Source organism: Artemia sp. Qi Xiang Cuo, chromosome 3 (genome assembly GCF_049724085.1).
Source record: "Artemia sp. Qi Xiang Cuo chromosome 3, ASM4972408v1, whole genome shotgun sequence".
NCBI lineage: Eukaryota > Metazoa > Arthropoda > Branchiopoda > Anostraca > Artemiidae > Artemia > Artemia sp. Qi Xiang Cuo.
The window spans coordinates 38,017,677-38,038,515 of NC_142796.1; the positions used below are offsets into that span (position 1 = coordinate 38,017,677).

Consider the following 20,839-nt stretch of genomic DNA (forward strand, 5'->3'; position numbering starts at 1 on the left):
CAATTTTTGGAAGAAAGCGCGAAAAAATTTAAAAATTTGGTCTCAAAAGTGTGATTTCGAACTCGCTTTTCTTACCTCCATTGGTAGGAGGTAAGAAAAGCCCTGCCCCGATTATTTGGGGCATGGCTATCAGTATTGTATCAAGGGTAATTTGTGGGGTTAAGACTGTGTCCTTCTGGAATCCGAGAAACTCCAGAAGAATGTTGTTTTTTTTTGCTGTACAGTGGCTGAAAAGGGGCCTTTTTCACAGTTATACCAGAAACCAGCTGAATTTCCACTGAAACAGAATCTTGGCCTATGGGTTTATGGGCAGTCTTCCCCCATTAAGATTCAAATGTTCACCAAATATGTGGTAATGAGAAGAATTTCATGAAAGTTCGGTAAAAGAGATATGCGAGTATTCTCGTATTATTTAAAGCGAAAAAATCATCAACACGATTTGGTTTCCTTTGTTTCTCCGATTTTTTATTTACGCGCATGGAGCTCGCCGGTCAAAGGAGAATAGAAGCGGAGTAATTTTTAATTTCTCTGTATTTCCGCGCAGCTAGAAGCGGCCAGCGTGAAACCCTTGAGGTTATTTGGCAAAATTCATCTGGCAGTTTGCTTATTACCTTTTTCAGGTGAACTTTGAAACGGATTGAAAATGTGAATTTATGGATATCTCTCTCCTGTTTATCTGATACTCGAATTAGATTCACGAATATGTAAGACGTCTTTCCTTATTTTGATACGACCTTTACTACGAGGCATTAAGAAGGCCCCCCCCCCTCAATATACTTAATAATCTCTGTATGTTTTAATGCTGCTCCTTGTTTTCAGTTGAAAAGATTTGTTTTTTAAACTTAATTTCTGATATTTTTTCAAAAAATTTTACCGGAAATACTAATGTAATTATGAAAAATTAGTTGAAACGGTTAGCTAAAATACCGTCGCCACCACCAGTTGATTGTGGGCAAAGTGATGAAAATATAGGGGGTCTTTTATGTGATAAATCAATTTTACCCTTTATTAACCCCAAAAATTTATTTTCACCATAAGATTTTACCATTAATATTAATCAAAATTATAGTCATCATTCCTAAATTAGCTTCAAATAGTGTTTCTTCCTCACTTGATAGTTTTTTCGGTACTTGTGTATCATGTGGTACACACTCAAGAATTTGGATCTACAGATCAAACAATAACCGGTTTATGCCTGTCAGTATTTGAAGAAAATTAGCTTAGGTTCAGTTGAAATCTACGCTGTAGGTATATTTTTATTAAATATTTTATATTTAAAGATGGTATTTTGGTTGGGTTCGGTTTGGTTATGTATTCAATATAATGCGTTCTGCCCCCCCCCCCCCTTAACATAATTCTTTGTTGTAGTTTTGATAATTTTGTTACTGAAGTGTCCTATTTCCATCATATTTTTGTAAGTTTCATTGGGATTGACCTAACTCCACTTCTCGAGTGTGTACCATATAATGCATAAATAAAGTTTTTTTTTCAAACCTTTGTTTTTTAATTTCCGGTTACTAAGGGCTACTAGTGTTGGGCGATAACTTGATTAAACGATATATCGATATATTGATATTTCTACTTTCGGTAATCGATATATCGATGGTAAATATTTATCTTGGCTTTGTAAAAGTTCAATAAAAAAAAGTTGTAATTAAAGCTTATTTGCACATTTTTTTTTAAACTTTGAGTAATATAAAATCAAACAATAGAAACAAACTTTGATTACATAAATTGATATTATAGAAATCCAGATTTGACATTGCTCGGGCTCAGAATAAAAAAAGATAACCTACTTTTGGCTATTCAATATCACTCGTAACATGTCGATATTTCCCTCTGAGAATTGGTTCTAACTTTCTGTGATTAAATGAAAAAAGTTTTTTTTTTTAATGAAAGTAATGTTCAATTAACACTCAAAGCGAACAGAAATTATTAGATGTATGAGAGAGATGCACCTCATATATGTTTTTAGTATTTTAAAAAGCTTCCTATTCTAATTAAATGACCCTTGTGTTTCAGGAGTTGTTCTTAAAGAATCTGGACAAAAAGTCAAATTCCAGCGTGTAGAGTGAGGCATTGAGGATGGGGTCTCTCCCCTCATATGTGGTATGATTTCTTTTCTCTTTAAGTTTTAATATTGCTCCATAGTTTCAGTTGAAAAAAAAATTGTTTTTTTTTATATTTAATTCCTTATCGTTTTCCAATAATTCAAGGAAATCTACCTCTCCCCTGTTTGGAAAATCCCTCCATCGAAAATTCGGTCTGCGTAAAATCCCCCCTCCCCTACGATAAATCCATCCCTGCTGAAAATTCCGTCCAGAAATTTTCTCTGGACAATTTTGCCAAGGAATTCTCTTTAGCCTACTTTCATTTAAAAAATGCTGGTTTTTCATTTAATTTCTAATCTATTTTCGAATCATGCCGGAAAAGTCCCTCGATGGGAAATATTTCCGGGAAATTCCATCCAACCTGGAAATACCTCGTACACTTAGTTCTTAGACTCATATTACGAGACGTCCATAACTTGGATGGATCAGTTTTTCTTGGAACTAAAGACTCCCTATTGAAAAATACAGAGCCTTTATAGATTCGGCTGCTGCCAAAGCATGCATTGTATTGACAACTGAAACTTCGCCATATACTCCCCACAAACTAGCTTGACCCTGTCATGGATGAATCACAGACTAAATCAATTATCACAGCGGCACATCTATGTAAGACGTCGTATGACATCATATTCCATGTACGACGTCGGCTTTGTATTGATTTTGCTTGTATATGAAACAGCATTTTCTTGTAAAAATTGATTTTATTTTAAAAATTATTTTTTTTTAATTACAAAAGCCTTTAAAGAAATCCTTTAAAATGAGCCATTAAACAGCTCTCTATGATGCTTTTAAATCAGAATATCGTGGTTTAGCCACTTTCCCTGTTTTTCAAGCCAATGGATTTTCCTTGTTCTTGCAGCTACCGCTGCAACTACGACAAAAGGATATTCAAAGCTGGAACTATAGAACTGTAGTTTCACGTCGCTTGTTGTCATAAAAACTTAGCCTTAAGGATCCTTTATGTTACTTTTGCAAAAAAAAATTATCATTTACCTGACATTTGTGATTGAAACATAATAAACGTGTTGTCCGTCAAACAAATTTTGCATCGAAATACGAGTCATTAAAAAAAAAAAAAAAACATTTTTGTTTAACTTGAATTCCTGAATGAAATACAACAAATTTATTACCCGTCATATGATCTTCAGATCAGTTGTGTCATCAACATAGGAAAGTCACAAAGGAAAGTGATACGTGTCGTTTTAATTTTATTTGTTAAATTTTTAATAGTTATTACGAAATATGGCAAATTTGACTAGTCAACTTCTATGTACTTTTCATCCCCAACAAAGAATCGAGTATGATTTTTTGTACTAAATTAATGAAACCAGCCGATGGGACTGCATGGGCAATGTCCGGGTACATCACCAAGCCTAAAATTACTTATTTATTAACAGTTGCTATATCACAGTGGCTGTAGGACTCTCTTGTCTTCGAATCACTCTATAGTAACATTAAATAAAAAAAACAAGTTTTTTAAACTGAAAGTAAGGTGCGACATTGAAACTTAAAACGAACAGAAATTATTCCGTATATGAAAGGGGCTGTCCCCTCCACAACGCCTCGCTCTTTATTCCGTATATGAAATGGGCTGTCCCCTCCTCAACGCCTCGCTCTTTACGCTAAAGTTTGACTCTGTCTCACAACTTTATTTTTTTAAACAATAAAAAACTTTAGCGTAAAGAGCTAGGCGTTGAGGAGGGGACAGCCCATTTCATATACGGAATAAAGAGCGAGGCGTTGTGGAGGGGACAGCCCCTTTCATATACGGAATAATTTCTGTTCGTTTTAAGTTTCAATGTCGCACCTTACTTTCAGTTTAAAAAACTTGTTTTTTTTATTTAATTTATGATCGTTTTTTATTTAATTCAGCTTTTATTTGCATAAAAATTTTACTTTTCTTTTGCTAAATGAATGTCTTTACAAATTAACTTACGTAACTAACTTCTATATTCGTATATTTTTCTTCTGGCAAAAATTCAAAGTTGCAGATTTTTGCAGATATGAGCTTGAAACCTATGTAATAGGGTTTTCTGATACGCTGAATCTGACGTTGTGATTTTCATTAAAATTCTTTCACTTGTAGGGGATGTTTCCCCCTCTTTAAAAAATCGAGTAAATTTCCTCAGGCTTGAAACCTTTGAAGAGTAATACTAAACTTAATAAAATTTATATATTTAGAATCAGCATTATAAACACATTCTTTTGATACATTTATTGACATCAAAATTCCGTTTTTAAAAGTTTCGATTACTATTGAGCCGTATCGCTTGTTTTTTTATTGTTTTTTTTTTATTACGTATATGTTATTACGCATATGAGGGGGTTGTGGCCTTTGGGCGATCAACCCTCGGTAAGGTTAAAGTTAAAAAAAAATTTTATTAAAAAAACCCTGAATCACAAACGCCGTTTAATTAGAATAGATAGCTCTTTTGAAAGCACTAAAAAAAAACTGTAGCGTAAAGAGCGAGGTATTGACTTGGGGGAGAACCCCTCACATACGTTATAATTTCTGTTCGTTTTAAGTTCTAATATTCCTTCTTACATTTCAGTTGAAAAAAATTGGTTTTTTTTTTATTTAATTTCTGATCGTTTTTTAAATAATGCTTGGAAATCCGGCACCCCCTTCATAGAAATGTCCCTTACCCCAAAGGAACATCCTCCACGGACATATTCTCCAGAGTACCTCCCTCCTCTAGCCCCCCCTCCCGAAAAAATCCTTCCTGAAAATGGTTGTATACTTCCCAATAACCCATAAATAATGCTGGCAAGTCCGGCGCCCCCTTCATGGCGATTTCCCTTCCCCCATGCACACTTCCTTCATGAACAGATCCTCCAACATAACCCCCGACCCACCCTTCCCTCCCACTACCAGAAAAAAAACCTCCTGAAAACTTCTGTATACTTCCGAATAACCAATACTATATGTTAACATTGGGTAAAGTTCATATCTTTTAGCCCTCCCTCTGGGTACTTCGGGGGATTAAGTCATCCCAAAAGACATATTTATTATATTTTTGACCATGTTGAACAAAATGGCTATCTCAAAATTTTGATTGGGTGACTTTGGTAAAAAAATAAGCGTGGGAGGGGGCCTAGTTGCCCTCCATTTTTTTTGGTAAATTAAAAAGGTCAATTTAAATTTTAATGTCAATTCAAATGTTCCCTCCTATTTTTATATAGGACCAATGGATTGTTACGAACACCCCTGGGAAAAAAAAAAAAAAACAAACAAACAAACAAACAAACAAACAAATAAAAACCCAACCTTGATATTTCTTCTGCCAAAAAATGGAAAATTCCACATTTTTTTAGATAGGAGCTTGAAACCTCTACAGTAGGGTTCTCTGATACGCTGAATATGATGGTGTGATTTTCATTAAGGTTCTATAACTTTTAGGGGTCTTTCCCCCTTTTTTTGAAAATCAGCCAAATTTTCTCAGGCGCGTAACTTTTGATGGGTAGCTCTAAACTTGATGAAAGTTATATATTTGAAATCAGCATTGAAATCTGATTCTTTTGATATATCTATTGGTATCAAAAACCCGTTTTCTAGAGTTTCGGTTACCATTGAGCCGGGTCGCTCCTTACTTACAGTTCGTTACCACGAACTGTTTGATTCCAAGTAAATTGTATTCCAAGTATTGTATTATTCCAAGTATATTATAAATCCTTTCTCATACTTTTATACATTTTTAGCAAATAATAAAAATCGATACGAGCATAAAAATAGTTGCCTCATTTTCCAAAAAGGGGGAGGGTGTGGCGGAAACAAACCCCAAAAAGTCAAGTGATTCCAATGAAAATCAAATGATCGAATTCGGCATATCAGAGAACCCTGCTGTAGAGGTTTCAAGCTCCTGTCCACAAAAATGTGGAATTCTGTATTTTTTGCCGGAAGAAAGATTATGGAAGAGCGTTTATTTATTTATTTTTTCCCCAAGAGAGATCATACTGAACTAATGGTTCTAGATGATCGAGAGAAATCAAATTCAAACGGAAATCGGAAATTCTAGTTCTCTTTAAGAGACCATAACGATTGGAGGGCAGAAAGGGCGGATCCAGTATATTTTTTCGGGGGGGGGTTACTAATTTTTTACTCAGTTTTCGACTAATTTTACTGAATTTTACTTATGTTTTACTAATTTTCGACTTATTTTCGACTCGGTCAAATTTTTTTTTTTTTTTTTGGGGGGGGGGGTTCAAACTGGGTAACCCCCCCCCCTTTGTTATAGCGTGGTAAATATTCGTTGTTGTTTTTTTTGGGGGGGGGGATTTTCTGTGGGAGTAGGAAATTTTCAACGGAGATAATTATCTGTGGGGGGGGGGGGTACCAAGATAATTTTTCAGGGGAAAATTATTTATACATGGGGTATGCGGATGGGAGGGTATTTTCTGGTATGATTTGAAAAGGGTTAGAAATTAAATTGAAAAACCAAGTTTTTTTCAGCTGAAAGTAAGGAGCAACGGAATAATTTCTTTTCGTTTTAAGTTTTAATGCGGCTCCTTACTTGCAGTTAAAAAACTGTTTTTGAAATTTAATAAGTAAAAGAGGCTTATATTTTTGCTCTCCCAACATTATCTAGTGCGTGACTTAATATTATCTTGAGATGATGTAATATGAAATATTGAAGTCTTTTGACTTTATTATTCTTTACGATATTGCTTTGACACTTATTAGCACATATTATAAGAGTGTACTTGAAATATTAAAAAAAAAAAAAAATGGGTCCGACTCCTTTTGCAATTCGTTTTACATGACGTCATCGCAAATGAATTTTCTAAATGATAGATAAAATGAAAAATGTTGTTGAATGACAACATTATAACTACATACCATACACCATAAATGACGTCACTTCTTGCTTATAAGTGGTTGTTTCCAGTGATTTTCTTTAGTTCATGAATACCAAGTTATTGCAAAGCAAACAACCTATCATGTCAAATAAAGTTCATAGCAAAACTGAAAAGTTTGAGAAGGGAAAAAATGTAAGGTGTCTTGTAGGAGCCATAGAGAAGTAGGGAAGAAGATAGTTAAATCTACTAGAATTTCTAAACTGGGACCTGACGATAAGACAGTGGACTTGAAAAATTACAGTTCAGGTCAGATGGACAAAAAGGTCATCATTTTTTCAAAAATCGAAAAGATGGCTGGTAGCAAACAGATTGATCCGTTTGAAAAATTAGACAAAGAGATTGCCACTATTGCCAAAATGCTATCCATGTTTTATAAATCTCCAGAATTGAAGAAAAGCTCCAGATTACGGATGGAAATAATGGTTTCAATAAGACAGGCAAGCTCACTTACGGAAAAACTGAAAAGCTACCAAAGTCAAATTGGAAAACGTGATTTAGATGGAATCTTATCCAGCTTTTATTTTCAAGTGGCCAAACTGAGTTCAACAACAGACAAATTGAAAAAAGAAGTGGAAAATATGCAAAAAATAGAATGTATTGCAGCAAAAAACCTTTTTCAATCCAAGCAAACGGTGATTGATTCTAAAAATGTAGATAATATCTCGAAGCTGACTGGTGGAACTGACCTGAGTTTCAAAACTAGGATTGGCAATGTTCTAAGGCTATTATCAACGTTGTCAAAAGTGATTGGAGGGCAACTAGCCTCCCCCCACGCCCTTCATTCTCCTAAACACATCCAATCGAAATTTTGAGATAGCTATTTTGTTCAGCGCAGTTGATTTTCTGATAGAAAACATGTTTTTGAGGAGGAAACTCCCCCACAACCCTCAGGGCAAGGGTTTTGAGTTATGTCCTGGGGGCATATAAGGCGTTGTCGTAGAAACTTCAAATAAGGCTCATTTGATTGGAAAATCAAAGGGCTAGTGCCCTTTTTAATAGTAGAAAGTGATTGGAGGGCAACTAGCCCCCCCCCCAACCACGCCCATCATTCTCCCAAACACATCCAATCAAAATTTTGAGATAGCCATTTTGTTCAGTGTAGTTGAATTCCAGATAGAAAATATGTTTTTGAGGAGGCCACTCCCCCACAACCCTCAAGGCAAGGGTTTTAAGTTTTAACCTTGGGGGAATATAAAGTTTTTATAGAAGGTGTTGTCGTAGAAAGTTCAAAAAAGGCTCATTCGATTGGAAATTCAAAGGGCTAGTGCCCTTTTAAATAGTCGAAATTTTTGAGACAGTCATTTTATTAAACGTAGTTTTAAGTTCTAGAAATTAGGTCTTTGAAGGTGACAACTCCCCCACAGCCCTCAGGGCAAGGATTGTAAGTTATGCCCTGGGCATATAAGGTTTTGTATAGACAACGTTGTCGTAGAAACTTCAGAAAGGGCTCATTCGATTGGAAATTTAAATGGCTAGTTCCCTTTTCAATAGTCGAAAGTGATTCTAAGGCAACTGAGACCCCTTCCACGCCCACCATTTCCCCAAACACATCCAATCAAAATATTGATATAGGCATTTTGTTCTGGAAATTATATGTTTGAGCAGGATACTCCCCCAGAGTCTTCAGGGGCAAGGGTTATAAGTTAAGTTATGCCCTGGGGGCCTGTATGGTTTTTATGGAAGGAATGCTCGTATACACTTCAGAGAGGGCTCATTTGATTGGAAATTGAAAGTTCTAGTTCAATTTTATGCGTCAAAAGATATTGGAGGGTAACCAGCGCCCCCCTCCCACAGCATTTTTTACCAAATGCATCCAATAAAAATTTTAAGATAGCTATTTTGTTAAAAATAGTTCAAAGATCATATAACAAAATTTCCGGTGTCGACACAACCCACCAGGGCCCAGGGGCAGGCGTTGTAAGTTATGCCCTGGGTGCAACTATGGGTCTTATGGAAGGGATGCTCGTATTAACTTCAAAGAGGGATCATTTGATTGGAAATTGAAAGTTCTAGTTCACTTTTTAAGAGTCAACAGAGATTGGAGGGCACCTAGCTCCCCCTCCTCCATGCGCTTTTTTCCTCAAACCCATCCGATAAGAACTTTGAGATAGATTTAGATTTTTTTTAAGATAGTTCAATGACCATGTAACGAAAACTCAGGGGTCAACACAGCCCCCCAGGGCCTGAGGGCAGGTGTTGTAAGTTATGCCCTGGGGCAATAATGGTTCTTATTGAAGGGATGCTCGTAAAAAATTCAGAGATGGCTGGAAACTGAAAGTTGTAGTTCAGTTTTTTAGAATCAAAAGAGATTGGAGGGCAAATAGCCCCCCCCCCCCCACACACACACGCCCCTTTTTCCCCAAATGCATCCAATAAAAATTTTGAGATAGCTATATTAAATTAAAAATTTATCAAAAGTCAGATAACAAAAACTCAGGTGTCGTCACAACCCCCCAGGGCCCGGGGGCAGGCGTTGTAAGCTGTGCCCTGGGGAATATATTGTTCGTGTGAAAGGCTCACTTTTTAATAGTCAAAAGAGATCCGAGGGCAGCTAGCCCCCCCCCCCCGCCTTCTTATTCAAAACCCATCTGATGAAAAATTTGAGATAGACATCTTGTTAAAGATAGTTCAAAGGTCGGATAAGAATAAATCCGGTGTCAATAGAACCCCTCAGGACACAGGGGAAGGCGTTCTAAGTTATGCCTTAAGGGCATTTATGGTTCTTACGAAAGGGATGCTCGTATAAAATTTATAGAGGGCTCATTTGATTGGAAATTGAAAGTTCTAGTTCACTTTTTAAGAGTCAAGAGAGTTAGACTACCCCCCCCCCACGCTCTTTTTTCCCCAAACCCGTCCGCTACAAATTTTGTGATAGCCAGTTTTTTGGAAATTTTTCAAAAATTAGAAATCAACCACGCACCCCAGAGCCCGGGGGATAGGCGGTGTAAGTGTTGTCCTGGGGGCGTATATGGTTCTTATGAAAGGGATGCTCGTATAAACTTCAGAGGGGGATCATTTGATTGGAAATTGAAAATTCTAGTTCAATTTTTAAGAGTCAAAAGATATCCGAAGGCAACTATCCCCCCCCCCCACAGACACTGTTTTTTCCCCAAGCCCATCCGATATTTTTTTTATATTAGCCATTTCATTTAAAATAGTTCAAAGGTCAGATAAGGAAAATTCCAGGTCAGAGGCAGGCATTATGAGTAATGCTCTAGGGGCATATATATTTGTTATGGAAGGGATGCTCGTATAAACTTCGGAGAGGGCTGATTTGATTTGAAATTGAAAGTTCTTATTCGCTTTTTAAGAGTCAAAAGACTCCCCCCCTCCACGCCCTAAATGCATCCGATAAAATTTTTGAGATAGACATTTTGTTAAAAATAGTTCAAAGTTCATATAACAAAAAACTACGGTGTCGACACAGCCCCCAAGGGCCCGGGGGTAGGCGTTGTAAGTTATGCCTTGGGGGCATATATGGTTGTTATGGAAGGGATGTTCGTATAAAATTCCTAGAGGGCTCATTTGATTGGAAATTTAAAGTTGTAATTCCCTTTTTAAGAGTCAAAATTGATTGGAGGGCAGCTAGCCTCCCCCACCTCAATTTATTTTTTCCCAGAGGCACTTCATATAGAAGGGGTAGTCGTATAAACTTCAAAGGGGGCTCATTCGATTGGAGATCGAGAGTTCTAGTGCCCCTTTCAAGAGTCAAAAGTGATCAGAGGGCAACTGGCCCCCCAAGCCCTTTTTCCCTAAATGCATCTGATAAAAAATTTGAGGTATCCATTTTGTTAAAAATAGTTCAAAGATCATATAACAAAAACTCCTTTACGTATGTTCATTTCGTTAAGAATATTCAAAAATCAGATATGAAAAACTCCTGTTTCGACACAACCCCCCCTCCAGGGCCGGGGCAGGCGTTGTAAGTATTGCTCTGGGGGCATATATGGTTCTTATCGAAGGTATGCTCGTATAAACTTCAGAGAGGGTTCATTTTAATGGAAATTAGAAGTTGTAGTTCATTTTCTCGGAGTGAAAAAAGATCAGAGGACAAATAGCCCCTCCCACCCTCGACGCCTTTGGGTGTATCGGGTGGATAAACCCATCCGATAAAAACTGCTGGTGACCATTTTATTAAAAATAGTTCAACCACAGATATTGAAACTCTAGGGTCGACACAACCCCCCAGGGCCCAGGGACAGGTGTTGTAAGTTATTATCTGGGGATATATATGGTTCTTATAGAAGGGATGCTCGCATAAACTTCAGAGAGGGCTCATTTGATTGAAAATAGAAAGTTCTAGTTCACTTTTAAAGAGTCAAAAGAGATCGAAGCTTAATCTAGTCCCCCAAACCCATCCAATAAAAATTTTGAGATAGCAATTTTGTTAAAAATAGTTTAAACATCAGATAATAAAGACTCCGAGGTTGACACAAACCCATTTCTTCACTTTGATGTTGTTACTTTGATATCAGTTTTGATAATTTGCTGAATATTTGATTTTTTTTAAAGTTTGATTTTGAAATAAGGAATTTTTAAAATCTTGAAATTTTTTGCAATCAAAAACGAACAAAAATTAATAAAAAAAACTTTCCGAAAAAATAAGTTTTTCAAAGAAAAGTAAAGGCCATTTTAACTTAAGTTCAGCAGATGCAAATACCTTTTAAAACTCAAACTCAAAACGACCAGAAATTACTATTAAAGAATAAGTGAATCCCAAAACGAACAGAAATTAAATAAACAGTCATAGCAAAAACATACATCAAGTAATAATATAAATAAATAAATTGATCTTAAAGTGAGTAATGCTTAGATTAAATATGAATATCAATCTTAAAACGAAAAATATTTTCCTATTGAAGTATAAATGACACTTAAAACGAACAAAAATTAAATGAACCTTCAAAATGAGCCACTAAACAGCTCTCTTTAGACAGCTCTCTTTAGGTTTTATCCTTGTATGGTATACCAGACAAATACATTAATGTGATTAGTGCTATGGACGAGAATAACACTGTTGCGGGTAAGGTTGGAAATAAGGTTAATAGCTGGTTTTGTTTTAAATCAGGAGCTAAGCAGGGTTATGTTCTCTCCCCCTTTATATAGATTATTTTGATGGATTTTGTCTTAAGGAGCATAGGAAAGGCAATGGGAGACCACGGAATCAAATGTGAAGGGAAAAGTCTCCTGGACTTAGATTATGCTGATGATTTAAGCATCCTAGATGATATTGTGAGCAAAATGAATGAACTTTAAGAGGTTTTACGAGTTCAGGGTGCTAGAATAGGTTTGGAAATTAATTTAAAGAAGACTAAGTCACTAAGGCTAGGAATAAATAAAGATGAAAAGGTGACGTTGGGTAACGAAAAGATTGACCAGGTGGACAGCTTCACTTACCTTGGTAGTATTATTAGTAAAGACGGTGGGAGCAGTGAAGATTCTAAAAGTAGAATAGCCAAGGCTCAGGGTGTTTTTTCACAGTTAAAAAAAGTTTAGAAGAATAGGAAGATAAGCCTGCAAACCAAGATTAGAATATTAGAAGCTACAGTGACGGCAGTGGTCAAATATGGCTCTGAAGAATGGGCACTCCGAAAAGCAGATGAAGATTTGCTAGATGTTTTCCAGAGAAATTGCTTACGGAGTGTCTTGGTTACACGCCTGACTCACTGTATTTCAAACAGTAGGCTGTACGAGAAGTGTGGTTCAATCCCACTTTCTAGGGCTATAGTGAAAGGAAAGTCGACATGGCTAGGGCACATTGTGAGGATGTAGGATGACAAATTGCCGAAGATTGTCCTTTTCGGCCAACCGTCTAGGGCTAAACGGAAAGCAGGTCGTCGTCGTCTGGGGTGGGAGGACGTCGTAGAAAAATTCAAAGGAAATGGGAACTTCCTGGGGGGGGGGGGGGATGGAAATGGGAGGCTTTGAATAGATTGGGATGGAGGAGAAGCGAGCGTAGCTGTGTTGGCCTCAGGTGGCTTAGTGCTGCGGTGAGTTGTTAGTAGTAGTAGTAGTAGTTTTAAACAGCTCTCTTAAAATCCAATGTGTCTTTTGTCAACAAATTGAAAATTCAGTAGTTTAAGAGGACACCCTACTAGTTTATTGCTCAACAAGTTGAAAATTCAATTTGGGTATGTAAATCCAACATTTTTGTTTCTCAACAAATTGGAAGTTTAATAATGACCAGGAAATCCCAATAAGGGGTTTAGCATTCTATTCCAAAGATTTCCAGCTGCTGAAATTCCAATTTGTTTGTTGATAAACATTACAAATAATTTTTGTTGAATCTCAAACAGTCTTTTTTTTTTTTTTTACTGTGTGTAACAGTTATATCAAACAATTCGTCTGAGGAGCGACAGCGCTCAATAGTAACCGAAACTCTAAAAAACGGAATTTTAATATCAATAGACATGTCAAAAGAGTCGGCTTATTATGCTGATTCCAAATATATAAGATTAATTAAGTTTAGTCTTACCCATAAAAGGCTACGGGCCTGAGAAAATTTACCTTATGTTCAAAAAAGGGGATTACACTCCCCCTAAAAGTCAAAGGATCTTAATGAAAATCACACCATCAGATTCAGCGTATCAGAGAACCTTACTGTAGAGGTTTTAAGTTCCTATTTGCAAAAATGTGGAGCTTCGTATTTTTTGCCAGAAGAATGATCACGGATGCGTGTTTATTTGTTGTTGTTTTTTTTCCATGGGTGACTGTATCGAACTAATGGCCCTAGGACATCGGGAGAGAGCTCATTTGAACGGAAATTAAGATTTCTAGTGCCCTTTCTAAGTAGCCAAAAAAATGAGAGGGTATATAGCGCCCTTCCCATGCCTCTTTTTCCCCAAAATTGTCCGATCAAAATTTTGAGATAGCTATTTTATTCATAATAGTTGAAATATCCCCTAACTATTCCTTTGGAGATAATATTAAGCCCCCCCCCCACAGCCCCTGAGGATAGATCAGGTTATAAAATGTTTCCATTATTTACGCATAGTCTTTGTTATTAGGAATTATACAGTCATTTCTCGGGGGGGGGGGGGATTTGTGCTTACGGTGGGTTACCATGGAAATAATCTCCGTGGGGAGTGAACTTTTCAGGCGAAATTTTATACAGGAGGTGGTTTGACAGAATTCCTATACGAAATTCTTTTTATTTGTCTTACTATCTCTTTGCCAACTCAATTTGCATGTACATATGTTCTGGGGGAATTGTCAGTGTGTTTGGATTTCCGAGAGAAAATTACCAAGGAAGGGGGGGGGGGATTTCCGGAGTGATCGGAAAAACAATTCAATTTTTCAGGTTGAATTGTGTGCGAGAAATTTTGGAAAACGATCGGGCTGAATCGTCTGCAAGGTGGATGTTCAGAGAGGTTGGAGAACTTTTACCGGGGGGGGGGGGATGTATTTTGCGTGGGAGGAACTTTCCACGGATGAGTTTCCCGTGAGGGGAGGGAATTTTTCATGGAGGGTGATCCAGATCAAGTTTTTTCACTGAAAGTAAGGAGCAACATTAAAACTCAAGGCGGGCAGAGATTTATTCCGTAAATGAAGGGTTTGCCCCCCTTCCCAACACCTTGCTCTTTACTCTAAAGTCTGACTGTTTGTCCTAATTTTTTAAGAACGACTCCTGAAACATAGGAAGTTATATAGGAAACGCACATTAGAATAGGAAACATTTTTTAAAAGTGCTAATAACTTTAGCGTGAAGAGTAAGGTATTGAGGAGGGCTGTTTGTTTTGAGTTTTAATGTTACTCCTTACTTTCAGTTGAAAAAAAATTGCTTTACTTTATTTAATAAAGGACAAAGAATGGCCACAGGGTAACATTTTCTAGGGATTCCGTTTTCCGTATAGTTTCGGTATCTTGTTTTTCTTGTCAGGGGATGGATTTGTAATCCGATAGATCTCCCAAAAGATCGGTAGAAATGAAAACACTGGATCTAACTACTTATTTACGCTACTAACTACTAACAAAGATTGACTAACAGTAACAAAGTGAGCAAAAAAAAAAAAAAAAATCGCTCATTATTGCGAATTATATTTGAACTCATATTTACGTCGAACATGGAGTTTTTATTCCCCGATGGTTTTAGAAAATACGTCTTACAAGTTTCCTAAAATGGGGAAAGAACATGATTGTCTTCAGAGTTGTCTTCCCACCGAAAATAATTCGTTTAATTTTTTATCTATTTGTAAATCCCTCCCCACACTATGTTAGACTTTCCCGCTTTTGTGTCTGATTTATTCTGATCAAAATAATAGACCTATCGAAACGACACCTCCGTCTGAATATTTATCTTCTCATATGTTTGCAAAACTTTAGCATCTGCAAGTGGATATTTGAACATTCTATGCACATTGGATAGTACCGTAAATATTTATTCTTTAGTTTAAATCATTTGCTTTAGCTGAGCTATACTACAGGCTTTACCAAAGCCCTACAAAAAAGAAAAAAAGAACGTGTAACTTTTACCACGAAGATCGTATGAAAACTGCATCAAGTTCTTAGGTAGTCTACAAAGAAAAAACTAAATTAAAACATCTCTTATTCATAAGCTATTAATCACTCTATATAACACGTGATTAGCTGAAACGGATGAAATGAATAAGCCTTATTTAGAAAGCTTTTTGCCGTTTTCTTGATAATAGCTTTCAGTAAGATGATTAAAACTCCAGTTTGTTTTTCAATGTGTCAATTGACAGGATGAAACAGAATCCTAACATGTGTTTTCCCTGCATGGGGCTTTCAGAAAGACAGTTTGAATTCCAGCACCATCCAGAGTGTTTAAAAGCGCCATAGGACTTGTCTCATTTAAACCCTACGGCTTTAATACTTTTAAAGGGTAAGTGGTACATTTGTTATTCTTTTGGTATGTTGTTTTCGGAATTCTATTTCACCCTGACTAATAAAAAGGTTTACAAAAAATCATTGAAGTTCCTTTTTAGGCCCTTTAACCCTAAACACAGGGAGACACATCTTCATGTGAAGCAAGTGAGGCGCTTGCTAGGGTAAAATACCTAATCTATTGCATGAGAGAAGGGAGGGCTCCATGAGAGACAAAGGAAGGGAGGGTTGCGTGCAATCTATTGCATGAGAGATAAAGTGACATTTGTGATGTAGAATGAGCTCAAATAGCCCCCAATGCGATCCTTTCGCTAACTAAGAGTATGACTCTTTGCCTAGTAAATGTTTAAAGATTAGAAACATCTGAAAGTAAAATCATTAACGAAATATAGAAATTACAACCTTAATACCAAAAGCGAACAGAAAAACTAATTATCATTTCCAGACGCTAATCTAAATGACGCTGAAACTTAAAACGAACGGAATTTATTCTAAAATATCAGGGATTTGGTGCCTCCTTCGCCCCTGTGTATTGAACCTTTTTCACGTGTGTTGAGGAATAACAACGGTAACGCAATAAGAGTAAAACCATCCATCATAAATTATGAAATTTATGTTGGGACTCCTCTGGAAAGAGTTTAGTGATCAAACAGGCGGCAATGTTGAAGTGCAGCATATATTGGATTCAAATGCAATAATTATTTTTACCTATATAGTTACTTATATCGGTAAATCCAACTAATGTTCAGCTCTGAAATGACGGTGTGGTGTTACACAACGGACACCCGAAGCTAAGCCAGTGTTTGTCATAAAGGGACTTGAATTTTGTATAAGGGGAAGGGGGCAAGATATTTTTTCTCCGGCTCTTGCAACAAGAACATACGCTACGTTTTTTCTTTTTTTTTTGTGCCCTTCATGGCTCGATCTTACTAGCGCTTGGGTGTAGACAAATGAGTCTTTGATGTCCCAGAAAACAATAATAAGATTATATTAAATACGGTTTAAAAAAAAACATAGCAAATAAGGAAACTGGTCAAACCACTTTATTACGCAAAACATGGCTCTGTGATAGGGTAAAATTCATTACGCAAAACAGTTCAAGTCGAAGAAACATCGAAAGCCTATTCATTAACTTATTTTCTTAAGTCTTCAATCTCTTCATAATCTTTCCTTCTGTAATTTTCAAATATCAAAATCGTGATTTTCTTCCCAGCCTTTTCAAATTTGACTTTCTTTTCTTTCTGATTAGGTGTAGTACTCCATTCAAAATTCATATACCGGTATCGGAGTTCTTTGAAGGACATCAAAGACTCGTATGTCAACAGCAATCAACAGAGCCTGTCAGACGACAGTCTGACAGGCTCTGTTGATTGCTGTTGACATATGAGTCTTTGATGTCCTTCAAAGAACTCCGATACCGGTATATGAATTTTGAATGGAGTACTACACCTAATCAGAAAGAAAAGAAAGTCAAATTTGAAAAGGCTGGGAAGAAAATCACGATTTTGATATTTGAAAATTACAGAAGGAAAGATTATGAAGAGATTGAAGACTTAAGAAAATAAGTTAATGAATAGGCTTTCGATGTTTCTTCGACTTGAACTGTTTTTCGTAATGAATTTTACCCTATCACAGAGCCATGTTTTGCGTAATAAAGTGGTTTGACCAGTTTCCTTATTTGCTATGTTTTTTTTTAAACCGTATTTAATATAATCTTATTATTGTTTTCTGGGACATCAAAGACTCATTTGTCTACACCCAAGCGCTAGTAAGATCGAGCCATAAAGGTATCAACATACCTGTACATTGGGGGGCAATCCCCCGAGCGATTCGAATTATCCTTTTGTAAAATCCTGGGATGTCCCCTCCATAAGACTGGGACATGTGGGCACCTATGGGCAGGGGTATCCCGAGGCGGGGAGGGCGCGCCGCCCCTCCAACATTTTTGACATTCGGCAGAAATTTTGCAAAATTGCCCGAAATTTAGCAAAATTCTTGATTTCTGCAGAAAATTCGCCATAAATCAGGTAGCGATTCGGTAAAATTTACGAAGATCGGGCGACCTTCGTCCATTTTAACCCCCCCCCCCCCCAATGAAATGAGTCTCGGGACGCCCCTGCCTATGGGTACCAACTGATGAAAGTTCTACCAACATTCTCAATTACTTCAAAAGCATCGATGTCGCAGCGCTCCGCAAGTTTATGGTTTGCCCTCATATGATGCAATTTCCAATATAGTCTGTCAATGCTCTAGGTCAGTAGTCGGCAAATTTATTAGCCAAATAGCCAAATATGAACATTACAACAATTTTTAGAGAATTTGGAGCCAAATCTGCTTGTTTAGTATTTTTTTTTTTTTTTGCACTAAATAGGCTAAGTAGTGCACTAATTAAAACTATATTTTATACTTAAAAAAATTTATTAATGCAAACAATATGCTTGCATCTCCGTGTAAAATTTGAGTCAGTCAGGTTTGTATGTTGTTTTTTTTATTTTTGGCATGATTCCAAGTTCTCATCAATAAGACGACTTCTTAGTTTAATCTTGTTAGTGTTCAAGCCTGAGAAAGATTGTTCGCATATATATGCAGAACCGAAATGGGAAAGAACGGAGAACGCGAGCTATTTCAGCTGATGACAAGGGTCAGGAATACTATTCCAAGCGTTGAAACTGATCATGTCTTTCTTCTCCAGGTCATTCAAAGCAGAACACTTATGTTGTGAACTAAGATCACATTTTTTCTTCACCACTATTTCCAATTCGAATTTAGGGTGCCATATCTCCTTGTTTTTTAAATTTAGCAATTGTATTTCAAAGCTATTAATGTCAATTTCAAAGGAGAAATTTCAAATCGGTTATCGTAGCATTAAGAGGAATTTTGACAAATGAGTTTGTTCTGTTGTTTTTAAATTCCTGAAACCTGCTGACAAATGCTTCCCTCATATTTGAAATTATCATTTTAAATTTGACGTTTATCAATTGAGGAATCATTTTCTTGGCGATGCTTCAGCAGGCTCGGAAAGCGAAATAATGTTTCACTTCCATACCCTCAGCAAAGATGAATATTTTGTTTTCGAATGTTATTGCTTCTTCTAACATCGGAAAAAGTTAAGATCCCTTCGCCTTGTAGTTTACGATTAAGATGATTTAGGTGAGACGTAACGTCTACCATGACATAAAACTTTTTGATCCACTAATCCTTTGGCGCCCATAAGCTGAATTTTAGAGGGGGGCTTACCCGTTCTAATCGGCACTTCCAAGGCTGTATAATGCAAATCTCAAAACAAAAATATAAAAATATAAGGCAGCATCATTCAGCCAGGGGGGCTGGATCCCCCCTCTTCCCCCTCCCCATATGGGCGCCCATGCACTAATCGGCGGTTAGTTCTTGGTATTGAACGCCCTTCTCAAGGAGAAATGTATTAATTTCTGGAAAAAGGGACGCGAAACGTTTTAAATAGTCCCCTCTTGATAACAAACTAATCTCGTTATGAAGCAGAAGATCAGCGTACTCGCTCTCCATTTCAAACGTAAAATTTTGAATTGGAGATGATTAAGAGCTTTAGCTAAAATGGAGTTGATAATTGTAATCACTAATTTCGTAAATTTACAAATTTCTTCCGAGAATCTTTGCACACGAAGAGCTTCTTGATGAATGATATAATGGTAAACAAGTATCTCGTGATTAATTTTTTCTTTCAAAATAGCAACAAACCCTTTTCCTTACGCGGGTCATACTTTTGGCCCCTTATAATTTTATCGAGGGGAATATGATGTTTATTCATACATTCAATTACAGCAAATACGATATCTTGTCACGTGTCTGACCTTTGAGTGGTAATAATCCTAAAAGTTCTTCTTTGGGACCTAAATGAGACGTAAATCTTACAAAAAGGGAAACTTGTACTATAGCCTATCATTTATGTCACAAGACTTGTTAACTGCTATTGATAAAGCCGAAACCAATTTCAGATCTTCCATTATGCTGTGTGTTTATATTCGAACAAATGTTAATTGTTCTATCTTTAATGGTTTTGGAAGACAATGGTAACTCTTTAATTCTTTTCAAAATATCTGATTTGTTATTAAAATTTTTAACTTAAACGAAAAATTAAACATGTTCTCACAGATTATAGAAGAATTTTAATATATCAAAATAAGATGCAATTTTTTCTTACCAAGTTTTTTTTTTAATGAAAATATTATTATGCCTTTCATGGATATTTGTGCCAGAGCCGCACTTAAGGAACCAAAGAGCCACATTCGGCTCTGGAGCCGCACTTCATCCTCAGAAGGTCACCTTTTTAAATACGATGATCGTTTTTAAGAGGTGTTTCTGTCTTTTTTATAAATTTAGTAATTATTAAGTCTAATGACGTATCATCAATATTGTTGACGCGACGGATGTGGATATTGCTTTAAGAATTATACATTTTACGTGTTTTTTTTCAAGTGGTTTAACAGCTTAAAATGTAATATGAGATACTTTAAAAAAAGGTTATTCTGAAGTTCTGACTCTTGAAGAACGGAATGACAGAACTACTAATTTGCCTTGAACAACACTACTTCTCTGTATCAGTTTTACTGTTGTCAATCTCAGGTTTATGTGTCGTGGAGAATATACCCAAGCAAAGCTTTTTATTTTGAACAGTGAATTATTTTTTCCCAACATTTCAATTTGAAATGTGTAAATTCATAGGACCGGAATCATAGCAATAAGCTTTTTGCCGGATGCTTGAGCTTACTCCTCAAAGCCAAAAAAACCGAGAGGATATGAAGATCTTCTGTATTAGAGGGTTTTTGAAATAATGTTTTACTATACAGTGTTATTATGGCACTATTTTTCAAAAGAAACTTCAACTGATGGTGCCAATGAAAAAAAAACGTTAAATCTACCTTTTCAATTCTTGGGCTCTTAGGCAGGGGCGTAATTTCGTCAAAATTACGGGGGAGGCAATGTCAAATGTAAGTTATGTTCTACCCATACCATAGTTACGGCTTTTGATAAAAAAAAAGTCTATATTTATG

At 36.4% G+C, this 20,839-nt stretch overlaps 1 protein-coding gene across 9 annotated transcripts in view; it reads left to right on the plus strand.

The window, feature by feature from the left end:
- The window catches only part of kst (spectrin beta chain, non-erythrocytic 5 kst), a 333,164-nt gene that overhangs the window by 43,695 nt on the left and 268,630 nt on the right, over window positions 1-20,839 (plus strand). For 6 of the 9 annotated variants that reach the window (XM_089085796.1, XM_089085804.1, XM_089085805.1 and 3 more), the window contains exon 1: window positions 621-704. The exons of the other annotated variants lie outside the window; for them this stretch is intronic. The gene's annotated coding sequence lies outside the window, so the exon portion shown is untranslated. Of the gene's footprint in view, window positions 1-620; window positions 705-20,839 lie in introns of those variants that run through there. 9 annotated transcript variants of the gene reach the window in all.